We start from the raw sequence: 12,623 nt of genomic DNA, 5'->3' as shown, positions 1-12,623 counted from the left end.
TCGCTTCCATCTGCGAGGAACAATGCATTTTTGTTTCCTTGGATCAGTTCAGATGTGTTTTGTTTAGAGGAAAAGAACGAGGTCCCTCCTGTAACAATACTGAATTTTGTCTAACTAGCCAACACCCCCCCCACCCCCCAACCTAAATAGCTTACCGGCTTCAGTTCTGCTGTGAGTTAGGAGTCTCAAAGGATAGCCAGATGAAAGGAAATAGCTCCAAGCTTGTCAAAGGTTGCGACCTTGCCACACAGAGCCAGCAGTTTTATTCCTAAATCCTTGTCTGCTGAAAAGCACTTAATGAAATAATATTCCACGTTCTCTCAACACTTTGTAGTTTTTATTAAGGACTGGGTATGCTGTGTATTTGAAGGCCTTCATTTATAAAAGCAAACCGAATTAAATAGTCAATGAACAGTAACTTGTACAGTAGGGAATAATTGTTTTTAAATGAAACCATAGCTTATTCTTTATGTAAACAAAACCACACCAGGCTACAAGCCAAGCCTGGCCCAGAAGTGTGGTGAAGATAAGAATAGAGAGCAAGCTACAAGGTATACAAGGTAGTCACTTCACCTCAGCTGTACAATACAACTGGATAATACAGGACCCATCAGGAAAGAAATCTGTCATTTCAACTAGCTTTCCGCAGGTGAATCCATGAAGCCTATAACCAGCATGTAAAAAGCTCCCACACCACCGCCTTACCAACTTTCTCTTTGAATCTTTATGTCGTCTTAGATAAATCAAGTTGTCCTTGCTGTGTCTGTCCCACCCTAATGATTCCTCTGTTGACTTTCAGATTAGTTGAGCTGCACAAACATGAATACCAAAGCCTGGTTTTCCATGCAGGCCATTTTGGTTCAGCTAAAGAAGATCTAATTGCCAATGACATTATTAGTTGTCTCTTAGTTGTTTGTAGTCACTCCAAGCCACTCATTACTAACACATTACAGTTTTTTACCTTTTGAAGCCTTTATTCATGGAGAATGAAAAACATACTTTTTAATCCCAGACTATAGTATACTTGTCCCCAAAGAGTTTAATATTTTCAGTATATTGTAGTGCTAAAAGTAATTGTTAAGACACTTTTTTCCTGAAAGGTGAAAAAAAAAATAAACCATTCAAAAAGTCAAAAATTGTACTTCAAGGCTTTAAAGTATTCTCAGGATCCTTCTTACTAATGTGCTAGCATTTCTCTTTTTCAGAAAATAATGTTGCAAATTATGATTCATAGTAAAAGCTTTGAATATACTACCCAAACATACATATACATGCATCTGTCAATTGGGATGAGACCACACTTATCTTTATATTGAAGAGCATACACAATGCAATCTTTAATGTGCAATAACATTTATATAGAATTGCAACTAATGATCATTACTATCTATGATATAAATATAGTTTAGTTTTACAGTTAAATAGCATAGACATGCCTAATGGTCTTTTATTGGATGTGAATACATTATTCATGGCTCCTTTGAAAGAAACTACACTTTTATAACCTAAGGACAGTTCTACTGCAAAGTGTTGCATTTTTTGAGTCCTTTGTGAGGCAAAGACAAATTTTAGGAAGTAAATGGGTGCAACGTGTGCACACTGACCCTAACAGACTATCAAAGAGCTAAGCTGCATGCATTGCCTTAGAATGCTTTAGATGTTCTGTGTAGCTCTGTGTGATCCTTAATAAAAGACTTAGCATGCAGAGTCTCTACAACAATAAAATAACCTCTTGTGCTTCTAAGTAGTCTTCTTGTCAGAATCACCTTTAACTGTTGTTAGCCATCTTTTACTTTATAATTGGACACAGTGCTGTATAACTTGGCACACATTATAGGCAAGTGCCTGGCTTTAGTATTAACTATGTTTATGTAAGAAATATTATTCAACAGAAATTTTAATGATCCAGAAGAACATAAAGCCCCAGTTTGCCAAGCCTGTCAGTTGTTTTTTTCTGCACTTCTAAGGAGGAGCAGTTGAGGCCTAACAACTTAAGGAAGGTACTTAAATATATAAACGTAAATACACATTTTGAAATGTAATATTGTCCAGACATTTCGTGTTTTTCGTTTTTTTTTGTTTTTGTTTTTTTTTTTATACCAGTAATTTGCCAATATGTAAACGGACATAGTCCCAAACAACTGCTGAGAACTTGGAACTCATCCTGTCATTCCTGGGCTCTGGAAAAAAATATTCTGTGATTGTCTAAGAAAAACCAGACAGGTTTAAACACTCCTTCTCCTTTGAAACAGAATATGTATCTTTTGGAGGGCTAGAACTTTCAAACACCCATTTTCATTTGACCTCTTACAAAGGGTGGCTCCTGCTGGGCCAGGCGATTCAAGATCCAGGACAGCATTTTAATTAGGTAAAGATTCATTTGGCTGACAATTGGGCTGTTATCTATTTTTTTTTTAATTGGCAGATTAAATGGGTGCAGGACAATAGGATGAGTAAATATATAAAATAAATATATATAAAAAAAAATAATAATTATGAATTTATTTATATAGTACCGGAACTAATCGTTGATATTTTATACATTCAAACAAGAGGCTTTATGGTTGTTTACATTAAATGCCAGTATGTACAGTAGATAATGTAAAGAGAAATTAGACATTTATGTATACTTCCCTAAATGTCTCCCAGCAGAGCATATACAGTCATGTTGGTAAAGGTAGTCGTCATGGCTTCACATCTGCAATGGGAACAGCGTTTGCTTGGGTAACCACCGTCACATTGTTTCTCAGCTTCCTCCCAGTGCTTGTGCCCCCTCTGCCATCTGTAGCATGCAGATCTGACAAAAAACCCCCTCAACCTCTCATGGATTATTTAGGTGGGGTGAACCATCTGTTTGCCACTTTGGTATCATGGGATGGGAAAGAATGTTAGTGACCTGTAAAGAGAGTTCAGAACTGACTGTAGAATGACAGTGGAAACAGGAGTGGAACAAGATTTGGGTTTTTTGACACAGGGACAAGAGGTGACAAAACCAGATGTTGAAAATGCCCACAAGCAAAATGGACCACTCAACAAGGACTGACAGTTGACACACAAAGGTTATTTATAAATAAATAAGTAATTAAATGCATTGAATGTGTTAATTAATTTGGTTATCTTTTCATTTGGACGAGGTCTGACTGAAGCAGCCAGACACATTTTCACGAAAATTTCCGAATTATGTCACTATATGTAATTGTGCGGCATGGAGACAAAACTAAACCAGTATTCAAAGCCACTGCGCATCTTAGTCTACAGTAGAAAAGGAAAAGCACTTGTTTATTATACATAAGAAATGTTGGGAATGAGAAGAATCTGTCCTGCCATTGAGCCTCTTCTCTTGTCAGTACACTGTTACTCCCATGACAACATCCAGTTTTAAATTTGGAATTCAAGTCAAATGCTCCAAACCAGTTTGAAAGACAAAAATGATTGTGTTTATTTTAAATAATGTAATGGTAAGGACAAAGTAGAACTACAACATAGGAAGAATGGCACCATCATTTTACAAACTACAGCTTGTTATTTAGGACTATACTATATCCATTCATTAAGTAAGCAGATACTATTGTTATTGCAATTTTAAAATGTTGCTCTCTAATGTGTTGTGTTATAGGAAAACAAACAGGTCGTACGGGCAAGTTTCCGTAGAAGAACATCAAGACTGCTGTTCAGGAACTTCAGTGGGACGTATATTTATAATGTAGTAGTGGGCCACAATGTGCATATGGCTGACATGCTAATGCTTTATACATAAAGTAAGGCCCAGAATGTTTGATGCTGTTCCAAAAAAAAAGTGTGTACGTGTACTGTAGCGAACAATGTTTGCTTCAGTAATAGCCTGTCTAGCATCCTCAAGCTGAAAGAAATCATCTATTTAAGGGAATCAAATGGGCTTACACAGAAGTGATTCCCTTAAGAGGATTGCACTGTAGCTGTATTGTGCGGAAGCAGGCTTTACCTTTATTGCCACTGCAGGACACAGTGTTTATTTGGTCTGGTGGGAGGTCAGAAAAGCTGGTGTTTAAATTCTGAAGCCTGATTTACTATTAATATTTTAAAAATACTAAATATTAGTAAATATTACTAAATATTTTGCTTGGATAATTTTTATTTCATTAACCTAAAGACTTTAAGTGCTGGTATTTTAGCTCCATTTGTAGACTGTAAGGATTATATTTGCTGCAGGAAAACTTGTTTATTATATTGTAACAGGGTGAAGTGTTACATGTGTGGGTCTTCACTGAATAACACTGAAGCAGACACAGAGCAGTGGGTGTTGACACACTGCACAGACTCGCAGATTTAATAGCACAGGTCCTGACGCAAGGGTACCAACAGTGGTAATCCTAGCGCCGGATTTAAATAAAGAAAGCAAAAAAAAAACAAAGCTAAAAGTAAAAGTTTGCCACACAAGGCGCGCGCCAGTCTCACTAAAAGTGACATCCTGCTCTAGGAACCTACTATATATGAAAACCTTCTCTATACACTGTTTGGGATTAACCTGCCCTTAACTAACCTACTGCTGGGCTCCCAGTTGCCGGCATCATCATGGCAACTCCCGCTTCTTCAAACGGCCTCAGCTGTGCAGTGCCTTCATGACCACTGTCTTGGAGTTGAAGGGTTCCGTTGCAGTTAATCCTGCGGAGCAGATGCTCACATCCTCAATGTCAACAAGGGCAAGCTTTCACTCGGTGCCCGTCTGTGCAGCAAAGGCCGTGCATTAGCCTCGAGCTGTGGCATGGACGCTGTGAGCACAGACCAGACACGCCCCCCAGCCAATCCAGACCTCCCGATCAGCTCAGCGCCAGATGAGCCTAACTGCTCATTTGGTTGCTGCTCAATTGGTAGGCGTGTGACTCTGCAGCAGCAGTTGTATAATTCAACCCTAGTCTCTGTTGCTTTGGAGAAAAGTGTCTGCCAAATGACTAATTAATAAATAATAATAATAATAATAATAATAATAATAATAATAATAATAATAATAATAATAATAATAATAGGTTATAATAAATATGTGCAGTCGAAAATGTTTAGCAAATAATACAAGGATAGTACACAGCGTTTTCTTATGGAATGTTGTTTTTTATTATTATTTGTGTAATGCTGTGTCTGTTTTTTTTTTTTCTGCACTTTTTTATTAAATTTTTTGTGGTGGCCAAGTGAGGCGGGCTGCTTTCAGTGGTTTAACACAGTTTAAGAAAGCTGTATGATATCAGTCATCGTGCAAGGGCAAATTAGAAGTCAGACTGAAACATTTAAATATACCCTCTGTATTTTATAATTATTTAGGTTATTTACATTTAGAACAAGAATTTCTCTGGCTGAAGGAAAACTACATGTAAATACACACAACCTTATTTAGATTTTTCCATGCAAATTGCCCCAGTGCCTGTAGACTGTGAATGTTACTGGTGTATGTACAGTATGTACATGTATGTATACACAAACATCTGATTTAAGTCATGCTCAACCTCAAGTCTCTCACTAATAAACCTACACTATCATAAATGGTCCTCTCAGAACTGAGTGACTTTTTTTTTTAAATAAAGATAGTAGTTGATTCTGGTTACAATTTGATAAAGCCTATTGAAAAGTACAGAAATAGCTGAAAGGATGCTCTTGTTGGTGAGGGTTTAGTGCAATTTGTTGTAAGAATTTGGTTTTTGCTCAGGGTGAGGTGGCTAGGTTTTCTAAGTGGCTGCATCATCATCAGAGCTTCTGTGGAGCTATACTGATCACACAGCCTTTCAATTTTCTCATTCCAAGTCAACAGTTCATCAAGGAGAGAAACATTAACCATTTTTTTAAAGTACAAGTTGTGGATCTCATTCTGTTTTTATTTCAAATGCCATCAAGTAACACAGTACATGTGTCTTTTGATAAGCTTGTTTTTGGTTGATAAACAGGATGCAAATAAGCTCCTAGCTGCTGTGCATTATTAAAAAGCTGTTCACTCGAAAGTCAGTAGCAGGTAAAACTGTGCTTTGCTCAAGACTTCTAACACTGTCTGGGACAAGTTTGGAGATGAGTTACATGCACATACTCCCTACTCAGCATTTCCAGTTCCAGCATTCTTCCCGAATTCTCTTTCAACTCCCTTTAAAGAGTTTCAAAAGTTACAGTTTACCATAGCTTATAATGTTCTATTTTTTATAATTCTTTACCATTGTGGCCTGTGTTTTTTTTTTTTTTTTTTTTAATATATATTTGTGTGTCCATAGGTACAAGGTTTTTTGGGGGTTTTTTTTTGTCTCAGGAAGTTAACACTGAAAAAATGGGATAGATTTGTACAACTTCTCAGAGGTCACAAGTGAATGGCATTCACCACAGACACTCATTACACCTTCCAGTTATCTATTTTGATTTTGCCTTGCTAGTTCTACCCCTCACACTTTTTAATCAGAAGCAGTATTTCAAACTATGTTGAAGTCAATTTGTAAATATGCAAAAAAACAAAAAAAAAAAAAAAAAAAAAAAAAAACTGCCTGTTTGTGTAGGGAGTCTGGTTTTGAATCATTAACATTTATTAATGGTAAAAGAACACAGGTCACACAGTGTAACTGTATTCTTTTCTTTGGCTTATGTTGGCCATAGGTTATATGTGTTTTTGTAAGTCTTGGAAAGAGGTGTGATATGGCTTTATACACTGTGAGCTGTTTTATGTTTCAGCCTTCTCCACCTTGTGGCTTAGTGTCTTTACATAAGATACAAAGTACACTTGTACACTGCAGCTCTATGGCATTCAGTTTGCCTCTAATTCGCAAAGAATACTATACATTGAAATAGCAGGAACTAGTGGTTGAGCTTGCCATTTAAAATCGTTCACCAGCTTTCAACACAGCGTCCTGTTCTGTTCGGAGTTGTTTATTGTACTTTGGTCAGGGGGAAAGGTTATATGCAATGCACAGGCTCAGGTCACTTGTGTGGAGTATTTACTCTTCACTGTTTGCAGTAGCATTGCAGAGTGTTGTCAGCAGGACAATGGAGGCTTTTCTTCCTGTTGGCAATGGTAACCGTAGCACCACTGACCACGGATAGTCAATATTTACTGATTCTTTTCGCAGTAATTGGAAAAGATTCCACTTCTGCTCTTTGTAGTGTCCGCTGGCTTAGGCAGTAACTTAATGTAATCAATGAATAGGGCCAATAGAGTTCGTAGCTTTAGCTTTTCAATTTTAGCCTGCACCCAAATAACATTGGATGGTTTAATTGGAAGTTCAGTTTTTTATATATATATATATATATATATATATATATATATATATATATATATATATATATATATATGTGTGTGTGTGTGTGTGTGTATATATATATATATATATATATATATATATATATATATATATATATATATATATATATATATATATATATATATTATATATTTTGCGTGTACGTATGTTATAATATATTCCTAATTTGGTTATGTAAATCTGTTACAAACTTTTACATTGGTTTCAATGTAACATGTCATCTTTGAAACTTGGTAATTAACTTTGGTGGCCCAGAGGAATAGCTCTTAAGGGCTTTAAAAACCTTTTCTTTAAAAACAAAATTAGTTGTTACTACACTTTGAGCAGAGATGTTATCATTTTATAAGCAAACATTACCTATATGTAATCAGTTTCTATAGTGTGTTTAAATAAATAACTCACTCACATTCAATATAAATACTCCTACCCCTTGCCGTCTGCCTGGAAAGCAGTTGGCTTTATACTCTCAATTAATTACAACAAAGCTAGGTAAACTCAATTGTTTATAGTCTTAATGATACGTAGCATAAATTGTCAAGCTGAAGTTATACATTTAACTGAGGTTTGGTATGAATCTAGCTTTACAAGAGGAATAACACCCAGCGAGGCATAATGATGCTGCTAGAGAACGTCCTTCTTCAGCTAGGAATGAGTTACTAATCAAATAAATCAACTGTGCTCTAGCAATTGTATTACGCCTCTTACTTGATACTTAGTCTTACTGTTTATTTCATTTCTTATTGTTTATGTATTAATACATTTGTATTACATGTGTGGTTTCATGTGTCTTTGTCTCTTGAAAAAAGAGGACTTTATTTCAAATGAATACGCAAATATAGTACAAAAACAATGTTTTAAATAAATAAATAAATAAACCAAAGTTAGCAACACTATTAACAAAATCTAGTAAGAAATAAAAATATTAGCATTGATCTACATTTTAATAGAACCAACTGACACTTTCTGAAATTACATTCTTTGTTCATTTTAAGGCTGTTCAACACTTCCCCGTGGTACAGAGCTGCTGTATCTTTTCCTCATAAATAATACGTTGTTGCTAAAATATGCACAATGTACACAAAAGACACTGTTATAATAAGAGGAGTAGAAAATTCTGATTCTTTATCATGTATCAAGATCTTTACACCAAAATGAAGGAACATAAAACTGGCAGGGTTAACAAACAATGTAGGCCCACATTTGAGTCTTGAAATGAACTTTATGTCTTTTCTTGTTTTGCCAAATTAGAAAGTTTTATTTTAATTCCACAAAAATGGTGTGGTGTTCTGTGGTGTTAACACCATGACAAAACTGGCCCTTTTACGTGTGTTCCATAAAGATACATTTACAACATTATCTTAATCAACTGAAAATTTGACATTTTAAGGAAAAGCGTCAAAAGCAATAATTTACTCCACAAAATAAATTTCTATTGAAAATAAAATAAAAATAGCTTTTACATAATTACATCAGTTGCTTAAGCCCCTTGGGTACACTGGGAGAAGAAAAGAACATATTACAAATGTTTGTTCAGGAAGGGCATGTTTGAGCATTATTTATTCAAAGGTTATAAGGGATATATTATTTATTATTTAAAATACATGCCTACACCATTTCAAAAAATAAAAAGGATGGATCCTTCTTATAAAAAACTTAAAATCTAAAAGCTGAGATCAAGTGTAGTGTATTTATGCTCTGCAAAACTAGGGGCCTACTGTAATCAGTTTTCTTGACTGCCACTCAACCATCAGAACAACATTTTCTTCCTCAAAAGATCTTGACAAACTATTAAACAAAATGCTGAAGCCTCTTTCATGTTTGTCAAATCACACCCTGTTTACTTTAACAAAATGTCTTACATTTTCAGTGCTGCAGTTTGATAGTGTTTCTCTTAAGCTTTGAATCTATAATCAGCTGGTGAAACTGAGGAGTTTCTGTTTGACAGTTTACTGTTATACAGTTCTATTTGTTGACGTCTGGAATTTTCAAACATGTGTTCTATTCAAGATAGTGTCTCTTCTTATTTTACCAGCCTATGACGTCATAAAATAACTAGGCATCTATAATTTTGCGTCCCTAGAGCCCTTGCGCCACATTTTGTGATTTACAGAATAAAATGTGCAGTTATAACTTCAATCAGTTTTAAGACAGGAAAAACAAAGATAGATATAAGTATTAAACAGAACAAACGATTCTTGTTCTGATAAAAAAAATTTCAAAGTAATACCGTATTAACAAAACACAGACACACACACACACACACACACACACACACACACACACACACACACACACACACAAAACCTGAAAAGTGTTTAAACGGGCCATCAAACATTTGGTCCTGTTGTGTTAAGACAAAGTCACCTTCCTGCTTGTGAGTAAAGATATATAACAACTTTTTCCATTACAGACCAATGTGAAAGGTTTCAAAGTGTGGCCTGAGAAAGGAATGAGCACTGTGCACAGAAGCAAGTACAAACGCAAAGTGATTTGTCAGTTAAGGTGATAGCTGAGATCACTTACAGAGGTAAACAGAGAAAAACGTGAAATTCATAAAAAAAGCTAAACTCTTCCATAATGTTTGATTCATGACGAATCAGCATTCATAAATAACTTATTTACTTATATGTGGTTGTAAATAAGAAGTAAAGATAAAAAATATTCACAACTGAAAAAACTGTGCTATAAATGTTTAAATAATAATATAAACATTTTCTTTAATACTGGTGACAATACAAATTGGTAGAAACATGCTATCATAATAGTTAACAGGCTATGCAAAACAAAATAACTACAAAAAAACAGATGTTATCTTACAACACTGGTTGGGTTTACATGCCTGTGAAAATCGACTCTACAATCATGACTGAGTGACGTTGTAATACATCGTGAAACAGCAAAAGAACATCTTTTGGTCAGCGAAACTTTAAGGGCAAGGCATGATAAAAATAGTTGTAAAAACCCATGTAAACTGGAGCAGGAATCTTGCTTGTGTCTCATGATTTCAGCAGTCAAGATCCCATTTAACTGGTGGAATCTCACGTTATTCCTCAGCAAAGCCTCACCAAACCACAGACACACACACACACACACACACACACACACACACACACACACACACACACACACAAGAAAAAACACAAAAGATGCAAATACAAACCCATATAATCTATTATTAATGTTTGTATAAATGCATGCTGTTAAGCACAACTGACCAAACATTTAGCCTCATTATTATTATTATTATTATTATTATTATTATTATTATTATTATTATTATTATTATTATTATTATTATTATTATTCATTAGTAGTAGTCATATTTTCTTTTTATAATTATTTTAAGATGTCCCAGGAACATTTTAATGGTGGAGGAGATACTGCAACTCTCATCGAGAGCGTGAGATGTCTCGGCAAGTAGCCTCGATGCTCCCTTCCCGTGCTTCTGTACAGTATAGAGTGAGACGCTGGCATGCACAGTGACTCGTACAGTATAGAATGAGACACTGGCATGCACAGTGACTCGTACAGTATAGAGTGAGACGCTGGCATGCACAGTGACTCGTACAGTCCCGATCCCCACCGCTCTGCTTGCCAACCTGATCACCTTCAGGCCTCTGCGGGGGCTAGAAGCCGAATCTGTCTGCAAGGATGGGGGACCACCGAACGTGGGGCCCCAACGCAACATCGCTCCCGGAGGCAGTTCCCCCGCCGCCCCAGACAGCCTCCGCAGCGTGCTCCACCACAGCCTCAGCAGCCTAAGCAGGGCCCCTGAAGTCTTGAGGCCTGAGACCCATCCCCTTCACAACATCAGCTGCAATACTGGCACAACTGTACCATGGACACCTGGGTGCGTGCCACTGTACACACCAGTTACATGCTTCAGTTACGCGCAGGACCGCCTCCTCTTCGAGGGATCACAATTCCGTGAGCGACTCTCTCCAGGACTCGGCCCTCAAATAAGAAGTAGCCACACTACTCAAATGAGGCATCCACCTTGTAGAACCCACCTCCCAAAAGGAAGGGTTCTACTCGATGTATTTTCTTGTGCCAAAGAAGGATGGTGGGATTCACCTCATCATAGACCTGAGACAGCTCAACAGGTTCTTGAGGGAGAGGAGGTTCCAAATGGTCACACACCATCACATTCTACAGCCTGTCCGGCCGGGTAACTGATTTACTACCTTGGATTTAAAGGATGCATATTTTCATGTTCCTATTCATTCTGCGCACAGGAAGTATCTCCCCTTCGCTTGTAAGGGAAGGGTCTTTGAGTTTTCTGTGCTGCCTTTCAGCCTCTCATTAGCCCCCCGCACATTCTCAAAATGTATGGATGCCATTCTGGCTCCCTTGCAGCTGCAAGGGACCAGGGTACTGACCTACCTGGATGACTGGTTGATCTGTTCCCAGTCGGCTGTCTTGATGGAGTATCTGTCAAGGCTTGGTGCCAATGATGCCAAGAGCCAATTAATACCGGCTGGACTCTCTTAGCCTACCTATCAAACTACAGAGTAGACGCTAGAAAGAACTGTGTTTCCCTGTTCCAACAAGGATCAACAGTATGTCTGGTGTTGTGCCAAAAGTTGCTGGGTCTGATGGCCACAGCCACATCAGCCCTCCAGCATATTCCATATGCGCCCGCTTCAAGCGTGGCTCAATACCTTCCGGCTACACCCCAAGCATGACAAACACCGTTGGCTGACTGTGTCCCGCGCATTTTGGGAAGCCCTAGGCTGGTGGTGGAAAACCTCAAACTTGCGCAAAGGTGTAAGGATAGGGGTGATCCACAGCCGTAAGGTAGTGAGAGAGACGTGTTCAACTTCGGTTGGGGAGCAGTCTGAGCAGGCAGAGGTGTCTACAGCACCTGGTCAGGCCACTGGACATCCATGCACATCCATGCACATAATAAATGTGCTGGAACTGCAAACGGTTCACCTCGCTCTTCAGTACTTTCTTCCAGTGCTCCTGGGAGATATGTCCTGGTCCAGACAGACAAGATGTCGGTAGTGGCGTATGTCAACCGCCAGGGAGGACTTCGGTCCCCGGGGTTACATCACATAGCCTTCCGGCTATTGACGTGGGCGAAAAAGAGCCTGCTCTCCTTCCAGGCTGCTCACCTTCCCGGGGTAGTGAATTGAGCAGCGGACCTCCTCTCTCTCAAGTCCACACCCGTCAGAATGGCAGGTCCACCGTCCAGTGGTGGAACTCATTTGGGAGCGGTTTGGCAAAACCCGAGTCGATCGATTCACCATGGCGGAGATGACTCACTGCCCCCTATGGTTCTCCCTCCACTGCTGTGGCAGTTCACTAGGCATTGATGCTCTAGCCCACGAGTGGCCCAGGACACTCTTGTACGCATTCCAG

General features: G+C 38.0%; 1 protein-coding gene across 2 annotated transcripts in view; it reads left to right on the top strand.

Moving 5' to 3' along the window:
* The window catches only part of LOC121318382 (transcription factor SOX-5-like), a 210,847-nt gene that overhangs the window by 89,545 nt on the left and 108,679 nt on the right, over positions 1-12,623 (top strand). The gene's annotated exons all lie outside the window — the stretch shown is intronic.

This window comes from Polyodon spathula, chromosome 7 (assembly GCF_017654505.1).
Source record: "Polyodon spathula isolate WHYD16114869_AA chromosome 7, ASM1765450v1, whole genome shotgun sequence".
Taxonomy (NCBI): domain Eukaryota; kingdom Metazoa; phylum Chordata; class Actinopteri; order Acipenseriformes; family Polyodontidae; genus Polyodon; species Polyodon spathula.
Note: the sequence above shows the minus strand (reverse complement) of the source record. Positions and strands in the feature narration are given on the sequence as shown.